This window comes from Bombyx mandarina, chromosome 06, assembly GCF_030267445.1.
Source record: "Bombyx mandarina strain Sakado chromosome 06, ASM3026744v2".
Lineage (NCBI taxonomy): Eukaryota > Metazoa > Arthropoda > Insecta > Lepidoptera > Bombycidae > Bombyx > Bombyx mandarina.
This window is the reverse complement of record NC_143213.1, coordinates 11,417,657-11,429,995: the sequence shown is the minus strand read 5'-3', so window position 1 is coordinate 11,429,995 and position 12,339 is coordinate 11,417,657. Positions and strand designations below refer to the sequence as shown.

The following is a 12,339-nucleotide window of genomic DNA, read 5'->3' as shown; positions in this document are numbered from 1 at the left end:
TGATAAGAGGACATAGGACTCCTGTGTTAGAATCTCTGAAAGCGGTGGAACTCTGGACAATTTTTGTAATTTAAACAGTTACTATTTCATATTTTTGGTTATTACTAAATAGCAATATGTATACCAGTTGTATTGTGCATAAAACATAGAACGTACATACACATGCATAAAATATTTTCTGTAGCGATTCAATCCAGCATTTTTAATTGCCATAAGAAAATTCCAATCAATATTTTTTTTTAAGCCTAGCAAAGGAATCAAATGTTGATGTATAACGCTTTCGTCTTCTCTGACCCTATAAGCTGTAAAGTATTTGATGCGTCAGAAAAAATACATGCGAGACTCCATCGTAAAAGTAGTTTCAATTATATTTACGACTAATAAAATTGTCTATTTCTTGTAGGACTCAATAAATTGTTTCCTTGAAAATTGCTTTGTTTATAGTTTGTTACATTCACACTGAGATTGCTAAGAAATTGTTTATGAAACGGATTAGGCAAGCCTGCATAGCAATTTCGTATAATTATCACATGATAAGAGCAGTTAGGTACCGGAAAGGATTGCTCCACGCGCGAACTAGGTCAGATAGTAATGTTGACACAATTGTGAAACAATAAACTACAGAATATGTAATCTAACCTAAGAATATGAAGTGGTGTGCGTGGATTTTGATTATCATCAACGCTATACAAACATAGTTAAAATGGTTTTCACGTACGACCTCCACTGTAAAAGGATAACGTTGTGTTATAAAATCAAACTCCACCAACCTACCACCAAGTGCTTCTTTTACTAAATCTGACCATCTGGCTTCTAAACTAGACTTCCACTACACTATAAAAAGCAGAATTCAGGTTGTCGAGTCACTGGGCTCCAATAATCACTTAACAATATCAAGTGGACCGTAAGATTGTTAACTCATACACAGTAATAAAATGGATAAAGTAAATAATGTTTATTTTTTTCTTTTCAGGTACGTAACATCTCTTCGAACTTCAGTCTAGCCATACGCGTTCAGTTGGTAAATAACTTTTGCTGCATGATTTATGGTATTATTTTAATGATTTACGGTATATTGTCAGACGTTGGATTAATTAAGTACTATTGTTTCACACACTATTTATTAGCTGTCCTTAATCGCGATCTATTTATGTATAGACTTAAAGAACTTAGTGCTTATAACAGAAATACGTTTTATCTCAGTTTTGATTTATAGATTAGGTAGCTGCTAAATTGTCTATTATAGATTGGCCTAACTTCATTCTTGCCTTAGAATGCTAATACAGAATGGGTACCAATCAGTTACTCAAATGATGCATTTATTTTAAAATCAAAACTTCGAGAAGTTGCGTCTTTTCTCGCAAATTAAGTATTTGTTCAGGATTTCCAAGAATATAGTTCCTGTGACCAGTGACGCCTGTGAAAACATATTTTTTGTGAGTCAAATACAAAATCAGAAAAAGATTATTATTGTATTTAATAAACTCAAAACTTATTAAGAGGAGTCGCGTTTCTTCCCCCAATGCGCTTTAGCCATTGGATACCATTCTTCGAATTGTGCTATTTAGTCTGGCATTTATTTGCCGTTACATGGAAGTAGATGAAGGTCCTTCTGAGGTTAAGTGGTTAGTGAAAGCCATATATATCACAACGCGAATGCTGCCGCGCACTTTGAGATGTGATATTGAAATCACGATTATCTTATAGAGGGTGCTCCATAAAGGGTATCTCAAGCCTGAGATGAGAGAACTGTAGTGTTCTATTATCTAATAATCGAATCAACGAAATAATAATGTTCCTAATTAAATAGTTTCAGAGTAAATAATACTTGAACATAACGAGCAAACTATTCTTCTGCCAAACCTTGAACTATCTTTTACGTAAGATACCGTAATATGGTTCGTTGCAAAAATATGGCTGAAATATCAAAAATTTCAAATACTTTACTTGTTTATTTTTTTTTGTTTATAAGATAATTGGACGAGCTCATCTCATGTTAAATGCCCCCACCAATCGTGAGACATGAGTTTTAAGTCACTGTAGAGTGCAACGGCTGCCCCGCTCATTAAACCTAAACGAATCACTGCTTCACGGCAGAAATAGGCAGGGTGGTGGTACCTACCCGTGCGGAGTCACAAGAGGTCCTACCATCAGTAATTAGGTAAATTATAATTTTGCGGGTTTGATTTTTATTACACGATGTTATTCCTTCACCGTGGAAGTCAATCGTATTATTATAGAGATAATCATTACCATACCAATACCAACCATAACCAACGAGATAAACCATTACTAAGTAAAAACAATAGTCGGTATAAAGTTCGGCATCACAAGCCTTTACGTTACGACATAATATGCAAACAAACGACAAAAAACCTCACTGATTTTTATTAAAATTTTCAACAAACCGCCGAATTCACCCGTCTTCGTGGAACAAACTCCGGATTCAGACTTCGTTTTGTTTGGAGAGTCAAAGAGTCGTATTATTGTACGAAATTTGACGTTTGATCATTAACACGGTATTGAAGAGCTTGCAATGGTTTTAGTGGTGGTTAATGAAAATGTTCTTTATTTAATATGTGCACTCAGGGTTTGAATTTCACGTAAGCTGTCTAATTGAATTTCCGAACGAAAACCAGTAACGTAAATATGTTTTGTAGTATTGTAGTGGGCTCACGTCGCCACAGCTGACCCCGGCTGAAAATCGGAGCTGGTTGTTTGTGTGTGACACGAGCTGAGTTAAAGGTAAGCCAACTTATATCTGCATCTAACATAAATCTTTCGACTTTATAATTTGTTCTATCAACATCTGTCTTTACGTTATAGTTCAATTACGTGTTTAGATATTTCGTCCTGTCTTACCAATTTCGAAATTTAACTTACCAATTTAAATTTGGAATTATTATACAAATTCGATTAATGCGGATTCACAATAAGACTGGCAGACACAATTTCAAATAAATATGCAATTGGAATACCGACCTCCTCGCCTTTACGAGTTAGCGGATCTTTTGTTACTAGTTCATCTGTTGGGGAAGAAGTCAAAACAAGATTTAAGGCTCTGAGAATCTTAATAATGTTAACCGTCCGATTAGTCTCCTCCCGACGATAGGCAAAATTTACGAACGGCTCCTTGGGAAACACCTCTGGGACTTCGTTACCGCGAATAAAATTCTCATAGACGAACAGTTCGGATTTCGCGCTAAACACTCATGCGTACAACAAGTGCACCGCCTCACGGAGCACATCCTAATAGGGCTAAATAGGCGAAAACAAATCTCGACCGGTGCCCTCTTCTTCGATGTAGCGAAGGCGTTCCAAAAAGTCTGGCACAACGGTTTGACCTACAAACTGTACAACATGGGAGTGCCAGACAGACTCGTGCTCATCATACGAGACTTCTTGTCGAACCGTTCGTTTCGATATCGAGTAGAGGGAACTCGCTCTCCTTCCCGTCAACTGACTGCCGGAGTCCCGCAAGACTCCGCGCCTCCCCGTTATTATTTAGTTTGTATATCAATGATATACCCCGGTCTCCGGAGACCCATCTAGCGCTCTTCGCCGATGACACGGCTATTTACTACTCGTGTAGGAAGATGTCGTTGCTTCAACGGCGACTCCAGATCGCAGTAGCCACCATGAGACAGTGGTTCCGGAAGTGGCGAATCGACAACTACCCCACGAAACGTTATTCGGTAACGTGCGAACTTATTGTGGTACACTTCATTCACGGTTGTTTGCATAAGAATTAGTGTATTGCGCAAACGAACGCTCTGAGATCGTGGTCAATGAATGATAAAAAAATATGATATTTTTTGTACGTTATTACAAAGTTAAGTCGTACACTGTGTGCATTTCTAATAAAACGTTACGGACATTTTTTCGCGGTTAGGGTACCCTTCCGCATAGTACCATAAGGAACATCGTTCCAAAAAAAAAAAAAACTTGATTGTCATATGGCCCGTATCAACAGTACCATGACAGAAATTTTGAATTGTCTTGATTGAAATTCATGTATGTTTAATGGGGTAAACGCTAAACGAGCTTGCATGGAGGACACGAAAAAACTTATCTGTGAAAATATCGGTCTAAAATATCGCTCCTTGTACTTTTTGTACTCTTTGATTAAACTTTTCTAAAGGGATTGTGTCGATATGCGCTATTCCACAACAAGCTTCCCCAGAATATTTGGCTCACCAAAAAGCCTCTCCACATCTTTGTTTTTCCGGACGCGCCTAACACTGTCATCCTTCTCAACTGGTCCTAGTATCTTTCTCAGTACCTTTTTCTCAGCCACGAGAAGTTTTGTCTCTTCTTTCTGTGTAAGCGTCCATGCTTCGCATCCATACAATAAGATCTGCCTGCCTATAGTCTTGTATATTCGAATCTTGGTGCGCCCGGATGTAGGGCTACACTGCATCGTAGGGGTATCAACAGATATCGTGTAGTGAATCAACTAGATATCATGTTAAAGCTGTTAGAGATGCATTAGCGTTTAATTAGGTGAACGGCGACTGTAGTTTAGACCAGATGCGACACTGACTCATATGCATAATAGCACTATTAGAGACTAATAGCACGTTAATTGTCGAAAACGAAGTTCTCTAAATAATCTTATACCTTTAAACGAGCAATTCTTGTATATATATATAATCTGAATCTCGGAAACGGCTCCAACGATTCCACCCTTCCTTGTACGATGGTAACGTGTCCAAAGAAATCCACAATCCAGGACCTTACCATAGAAAACAGACGCTGCTTGATTCCGAGCGCTCGAAGTATCTTACTAGATGTTTTACCATTTCACCATTATCACTTAAAAATGCCTTTATTTGGCTAGAAACTTACTTGTACTTTACTGGTGGTAGGACCACTTGTGAGTCCGCACGGGTAGGTACCACCGCCCTGCCTATTTCTGCCGTGAAGCAGTAATGCGTTTCTGTTTGAAGGGTGGGGCAGCCGTTGTAACTATACTGAGACCTTAGAACTTGTATCTCAAGGTGGGTGGCGCGTTTACGTTGTAGATGTCTATGGGCTCCAGACCACTTAACACCAGGCGGGCTGTGAGCTCGTCCACCCATATAAGCAATAAAAATAAAAAAATAAAATTGTTAAATGAAATTTATTGATTTCACTAAAGAAAAAAAAACTGGATCAAAAGACGCTAGTTGATCTTAATCTAAATTTAATGACGTGAAGGCATTATCTCAGTTTGCCACCAATACGCACCAAATACCCGTGATTAACATAAAATTCGTATAACTCAGTTCAAAGCAGGCTATGTCGTTGTTGGTGCCGTGAGCTGTATGTATATTAGACATTCCTATGATGGCGCCGTCCGGACGTAGACTTTATATAAGTTCAGCTTTCGTTCTGTCAATACGCCTTTCTGACGCTGAAAATATTATTGTAGTAAAAAACCATATCTCTAATTTATAATTAAAACTAGCGACCCGCCCTCGCTTCGCTTCGGAAACTGTAATTTATTATTGATTTCTCTACTATTTAATGGATGTTATTATACATATCAACCGTTCTCTTCAATCAATCTATCTATTAAAAAAAAACCGCATCAAAATCCGTTGCGTAGTTTTAAAGATTTAAGCATACATAGGGATATAGGGACAGAGAAAGCGACTTTGTTTTATACTATTGTTAAAACTAATTTTACCGTTTAATCTCACATTTGTAATTGTATTGCCGACGTTTGGAACACTTTACAGTTCTCGTGGCCAAGGAGTAGTCCGTGATTAAACTGTAAAAATTGTTTTACTTATGATAAAGTATCGTGAAAATCGAAGAAGATACTATCTCTAAGTTAGTATATAAGATACGTCTGAAGGAGTTTAGTGACTTAAAATAATTTGTAAGTGATATTGTAATTGATTATCGGATGATTCAATTATTAGTTAAACGCTGTCCACGTTCAAAGTATAACCGTAATGAATATTAAAAGTATCTATTTTAATTTCGTTGATGAATAAATTTGCCGTGCGAGTATTGTTGTAGATATCTTGTTATAGTTATTGGTATCTATATCATTTTAATATCCGTTGTTTCAATATGCTTTACTACATATATTATAATATATTTATAAGAGAATATTCTTTCATAATGAGCAGCAGTAGGCGACTTGAAATTTTACTTATGAATGATAAATTAAGTTTCGTAAATTAAATGTAAATATTGAACAAGTTTCTTCAGCAGAGCTTTATTTCAAAACTAATGGCTTGAAAGCTTTTGCTTTTGTGATCCGTTATGTTAATTTGAGATAAAAAAAAGAATACTTATATTTCTTGCGATTAAGAAAGCCGTTTATTATTGCACTAAGCGGACGAACGAGTCGGTCCATCTGGTTGTAAGTGAGTGAGTAATTCACTCTATAAACATCGCACGTGAATGTCGTCACTCATCACTCACTCACTCACTCGTCGACATTTTTTATTTTTTTTTATTGCACTTGTAGGCAAACGAGCACACGGCCCACCTGATGGTGAGTGGTTACCGTCGCTCATAGACTTCAGCAATGCCAGGGGCAGAGCCAAGCCGCTGCCTACCTACATGACATGACAGTTTTATTGTATTATAGCTTCTCACCATCCAACCGCTCCCATTAGTGTTTCGCGGCAACTATGATGCTGGTACCTACCCACGCGAACTCACAACATCTTGGCCGTTTCGAGGTCAATGACATTATCCTCTATGTTCTATCTTTCACCGAATAGATAGTTCATCTTTCCAGCTTTAATACTGTAAAGGAAACTAAACATTAGAAGTCTATTCGTATTGTCATAGATGAGGGTAGTAAGCAGTTATCTGATTCTCCTCAGTGATTAAATTAATTGCATTTTCGATGGCGGTTCATGTGTTCATTTGGGTACTATTAATGTTTTATGTGTTTACTTGTGGGCTTCTTAACGACGTTACACGAATACCGTTAATGGGAAACATAATATTTTAATGTAACACGAGGTATTTGGAGTGAGAATGTTTGAATTTGTTTTGAACAATGTTTTATTTCTCTGTAACATTAGCTTTAGTGGTTCAGTGAGCTGTTTTTGAGAGATTAAAAAAAAACAATGCATTAATCTTATAAAAATGAAATGTGTCAACATCGTATAATAACAATAGAACCGAGAATTCATCTTAATTCGCCTAATTACTGAACGTATTCGGGGCCCCGGTAGCCTAGTATCAATTATCATGCTACTTATTTTCGCCGTAAAATAGGCATGCGTTCCAGCTTAAAGGATGAGACTCTCAAGCTTTTAATAAATTTAGTGCTACCCCGGTAATCGAAATTCGACTATAATTAATTGAAATTATTAGTTTGTACACTATTAAATCATGGATCTATTGTCAAATACTATTTATAATTCTTTAATCACAGATTTCACCGAGACTACACTTTAGACAAATAATGTTAAAGGCAAACAATATTTAATCTATTCTCAATTTGAAAACAAACTATAAGTAATAAGAAAAGTTTCACAATAAACAAATAGTATGCATGCGTGTACGTATATGGTATATATGGTAATGTGTGTAATGTTTTTTATTGATTTCATGTATTTTTATACATAATAAAAAATATATATATATTAATATTCTGCACTCCTACTCTATATTCTCTATAAGTGTGGGAAATTTCATACTCCTCCATACGCGCAATTTTCGTAAAAAGGGGTACAAAGTTTTTGCTACACGTATTAATATATAGATTAATAAATAACATCAGGATAGGCGTAAATTCGTTTACCCGTTTAAAAAAAAATACTGCGCATACCTGTAGGATCCGTCAAGCTACCGAAGTTCTAAAGCACCTCGTTTTAACTCTGGAAGAGTTCGAGTGGAAGACACTTAAAATTGATTTATTTCGAACAATAACTCAGAGCGTGGTCTTCGAATATAATTGACGTTTCAGTTAGAATGAAAATAGATGGAACCTTCCGGATTGTGACCACAAAATGACAGTGACATACGACCTGCGATCTCGGAGGAACTCTTCCCAAGGTAACGGTCAATAAATCTCTCCCTGTCAAAAATGGTTTCGTTAAGGCGAAAACGCAACTACGACGGAAAATGATTTAAAAACATCGTCACAATATACCTTTCATTTCTGGTTCAAGTGGATTTTGAAAAGTTGTAAGATTTTCTTATATTTAAAATATATCGAATTTAATTTTTTTAAGTCATCTATAAATTAGTTAATGGAATTTAATAATTAGAAGATTTGAATAGCTTCGATTGTTTGAAAATACTTTTTGTGCTTTTGGAGCACTTTTGGAGCTGTGAAGTGGTGATCTAAGTATGATATCTAAATACCAAGTATAACTAGTATATGAGTACTCATACTAGGTATGTTTGGTTTGGATGATAGCAACACATGTCAACTGCGAATAATGTACACTGAATTATAATTATTCTATTGCACGTTATGTAACGTTTGAAACGGTATAGGCAAAATTAAATCAAGGCCATTTGAAACTTCAAGTTCTATTTAGGTATTCCAATACATTCTCATAATGCTTGTTATGCCTAATGTTATATGAATCATAATTTAATGAGTGTACGCGTTATTGGATCCCGAACTTGGGTCCCTTTTATTGAATACGTGAAAGATCTTAGAGAATCTCTAGGTAGGTAGGTACCTTCGTAACGATAATGATCAATATCTAAGTCTCGGTAAACTTCTTATAGAATTGACAACCAATTTGTCGCTTGTCTCCAATCTGATAATATTAGAAAAAATGTTTTTAATAACTAAAATTCGATAAAAATGCGACCTTTATAGCGAATTTAATTTTTAGTAGTAAATATAATTTGTAGAAAAAATATTATGATACGCATTTATGGCACGTACATACTTATAAGCTCACTGCTGAAATATACTAACTACTATCATTATCGTCATCATTCTCCTGCTCTTTTTCCAGTTACATTGGGGTCGGCGCAACATGTTTTCTCTTTCCATACTGCTCTATAGCATTATAGCATTTCTTAATTTCTTCGCTAACTCCTTTCTTAAACATATCGTCTTTACGCAATCCATCCATTATTCTGAGGTCTACCTCTTCCTCTAAAGCCTTCCACATTCATAGTTAAAACTCTCAGCAATATATGCATGTATGTTTATGTGTATTTATATGTATGTGTATATGCATATATATGTATGTGTGTGTGCCTGTGTGCATGTGTGCAAGTGTATATATGTGTATATTTTACTGGATTGGTACACCGCGCGGTATTCGTTTCCAAATGATTCTTGTCCACCTGATAGTTGTCTGAAAGAGATCGCTCTTAGCGATAAGACGGCCAATTGTACTTTTTTTGTATTTAATGTATCGCATTGTTTATTTATTTTTTGGTGTACAATAAAGAATACTCTCTCTCTCTCTCTTTCTCTCTCTCAATCTCATTTTCATCTCTACTCATCACATGTCAGTACCATCCCAAAGGCACGCTTCTCAACTTCTCTGTCACAGGTGCCACTTTCAGACTTCCTCTAACATATTCATTCCGTATTCTATCCATTCTCTTTACTCCACACATTCGTCGCAATATTCACATCTCTGCTGCATGCAATCGCCTTTCATATAAATATACTAACTACTGTAGGTATCTGTATTCAATGATTTTGGAAGACGTTAAGTGAAAACGGGAGTATATAATATATTGAAAAAAACCACCCATACCACGTTTCATTTCATAAAAGTCATTTCAATTTTGAATTCTAATTTATATCTCATATAGATACTAGGTTCAAATAAAACGAAAGCAAATATATCTTCTTTGTATTCGATTCGCGTTTGCGATTCTTTTTTCAGTTAACAATTCACACTTCAATATTGTGTAGATAGATACGAAAATACTTTTTCTCAGTAAATTCGTTCTCGCAAAATTGAAATTGGATTTCTCAAGTGTGTGGCGGTTTCACTGTTATAATTCGAGCGCTAAGCAAACTTGTGATGTGGTTTTAGGAGTAATACATAAATTTATAAATACAATACAATACATAATAATATATTATGTAGCATCTTCCCAATTTTTTTTTACATAATCCATAATAACATCGTCATTGCACACATTCTTTAACACAAGCCTCTTTCTTTATGCGTCATCGAATCCTTTGTTTGATTAATATTGGTTAGTAATAAGTGAATAATAATATGGAATAAGAATGAAGAGTATGTAAAGACATAAAATTAGAGAACGTTACATATAAACTGACACGTCTAATAGAAAACCTAGATCGACGACCGCGACCTTCAAATAGAACCGTGCCGTAAGTATTGGTAAGAAAGCGTCAGAAAGGGTTCTTTGAAAAAGCGGAGCGCCACAAAAATCCTCTTATCGTGAACATCGCTAACTATATGTCCAACCTTTGCGTTGTTGACCTGTCGCAAACATATCTTGCCCGATCCTAAGGATCCACTATCGGTGCTTTTAGGCCCTCCAAGCAACGGTCACCATTCTTGTTGAACTCGTTGAATACGAGAATAAAATTTTTGGGTGCACCTAACCCATAGATACAACCCGCTGAGTTTCTCGTCGGATAATTCCAGTGGTTCGCTTTTCGGATCCGGTAGTAAATTCAGACATATCTTGCGGTCTCCCAGACATGAATTAGAGAAGCTCTTAATTGCCAGTCGCATAGAGAGTAAGCGCGCCGTGGGAAAACACCAGCCAGATGGTCAGATATAGCAAGAGAAGCACTTGGTGGTAGTCTGTATCATACGGTCTCCATGCCACCCATGATCGAACACAGTGGAGTAACGTCACATGTGGTCGCGGTCCTCAGCAGTGAGGGAACGATATAAAAGAGAAAGTAAATTCAGCGCCAAATTTGGGCCAGTATTAACGTGTTCGTGAGGAGATGGAATTACCTTAGGCTACAAGTAATATGGTAAGCAAAAGTGTAATAACAACCCAATAAACTACCGTGAGTCGTTTTATCTATATCAGCTAAAGAACCCAAAAGGTGGCGAATGGTAAAACACTTCCTCTTCGATTTCCAGAGTGATTGATCGAAGGTGACCTCTATCCGCTACCTACCTTTATCATGTTGTCTTCGCATTTCGTGGGTCACCGCACATCACTGAGTTGACTCTGATTCGTATTTGCTGAGGTTTTCACGAGTTGAGGACATGATTAAAGAGATTTTAAAATTTTCGACGATTCTAAATGCCTTTACTGACATTATGGTGTTTGAATTTTTACGGCTTAGTGATTAATCTGTTCGGAAATTCTATTATGATTTTTTCATTTTTAAAACTCCGATTTTCCGAGTCAACTAAAGGTAGTGTGCGGTTTAAAAAAATACTTGAACGAAAGTCGAAAAAGGACGACTAATGTTGATCTAAATGAGACATTGAAATGTTGCGGTATAGCTACACTGCCTAATAATTTATAAAAATGGTCATTGACATTTAAGTTTATTTTCACACGATAATCTAACCCTATCTTAATATGTGAAGATTTGTTTGACTTGGGTTTCATATATACGATAAGAGATTTCAAATGTTAGATGTTCTCTAAGATAATAATAAATGTAACATAAAATCGTGGCTTTAGTCGTGGCTGCGATACACTATATTCCAAGATGTTTGTACAGTTTAGAAATATTTTACAATTTATTGTCGTCTCATTTTCAAACTAAGACGTTGCATAGATGATGGTGATGGTGGTAATGTGCAAGGAACCCAATATCCACTAGATGTGTGCTCTTTTACCGCTATATTGGTCGGGTCACCTGAAGATGAAAAGTTTACATAAAGAAGAAATTAAATACTAAGGGAAGGGAGGAGGATAAATTATTAAAAATGTTTCACCAGTGATAGGTTCAATTGATGCGTAAATTCAAACTAACTTTTCGCTATGCACACATATATGAAGTTCAAGCTGAAAATACTTCGAACGCAAACCACACAGCCGTAATCAATCACGCAATAGTTCAAATTTTGATTGCTCTTTATTTTCACACCGGTATTTTCATTTCAAAATGTCTCTTGTAATATTTTGATGATTTTTAAAATAATTCAAACACATATATAAAACAACGCAGACATTATCGACTAGCAATTTGAAGCAGTCAATAACTGTTGTGGTATTCTACCGACCGGAACAACAAATTATTTAACCGCAAATAGCTATTACTAATAGTGCCGTAGTGGCCGCACTGTGAAATATCGTAGCTTTTTTACAAAAGGCGAAGCAGATAAACGAAACAGTGCCGTTTGCTTTCAGGTAGATTGCGTTTACACTTTAATAAGTTTCCCTCTAACACCTACCTAGAGCTTTTTGTACTTTCAATAAAAGTAAGTTCTTAGCTTGCACTTG

General features: G+C 36.0%; 1 protein-coding gene across 3 annotated transcripts in view; it reads left to right on the top strand.

Annotated features, from left to right (window-relative positions):
• Positions 1 to 12,339, top strand: part of LOC114247916 (angiotensin-converting enzyme) — a 191,333-nt gene that overhangs the window by 60,825 nt on the left and 118,169 nt on the right. Inside the window, exon 2 of one of the 3 annotated variants that reach the window (XM_089728120.1) lies at positions 974 to 1,021. The exons of the other annotated variants lie outside the window; for them this stretch is intronic. The gene's annotated coding sequence lies outside the window, so the exon portion shown is untranslated. The remainder of the gene's footprint in view (positions 1 to 973; positions 1,022 to 12,339) is intronic. 3 annotated transcript variants of the gene reach the window in all.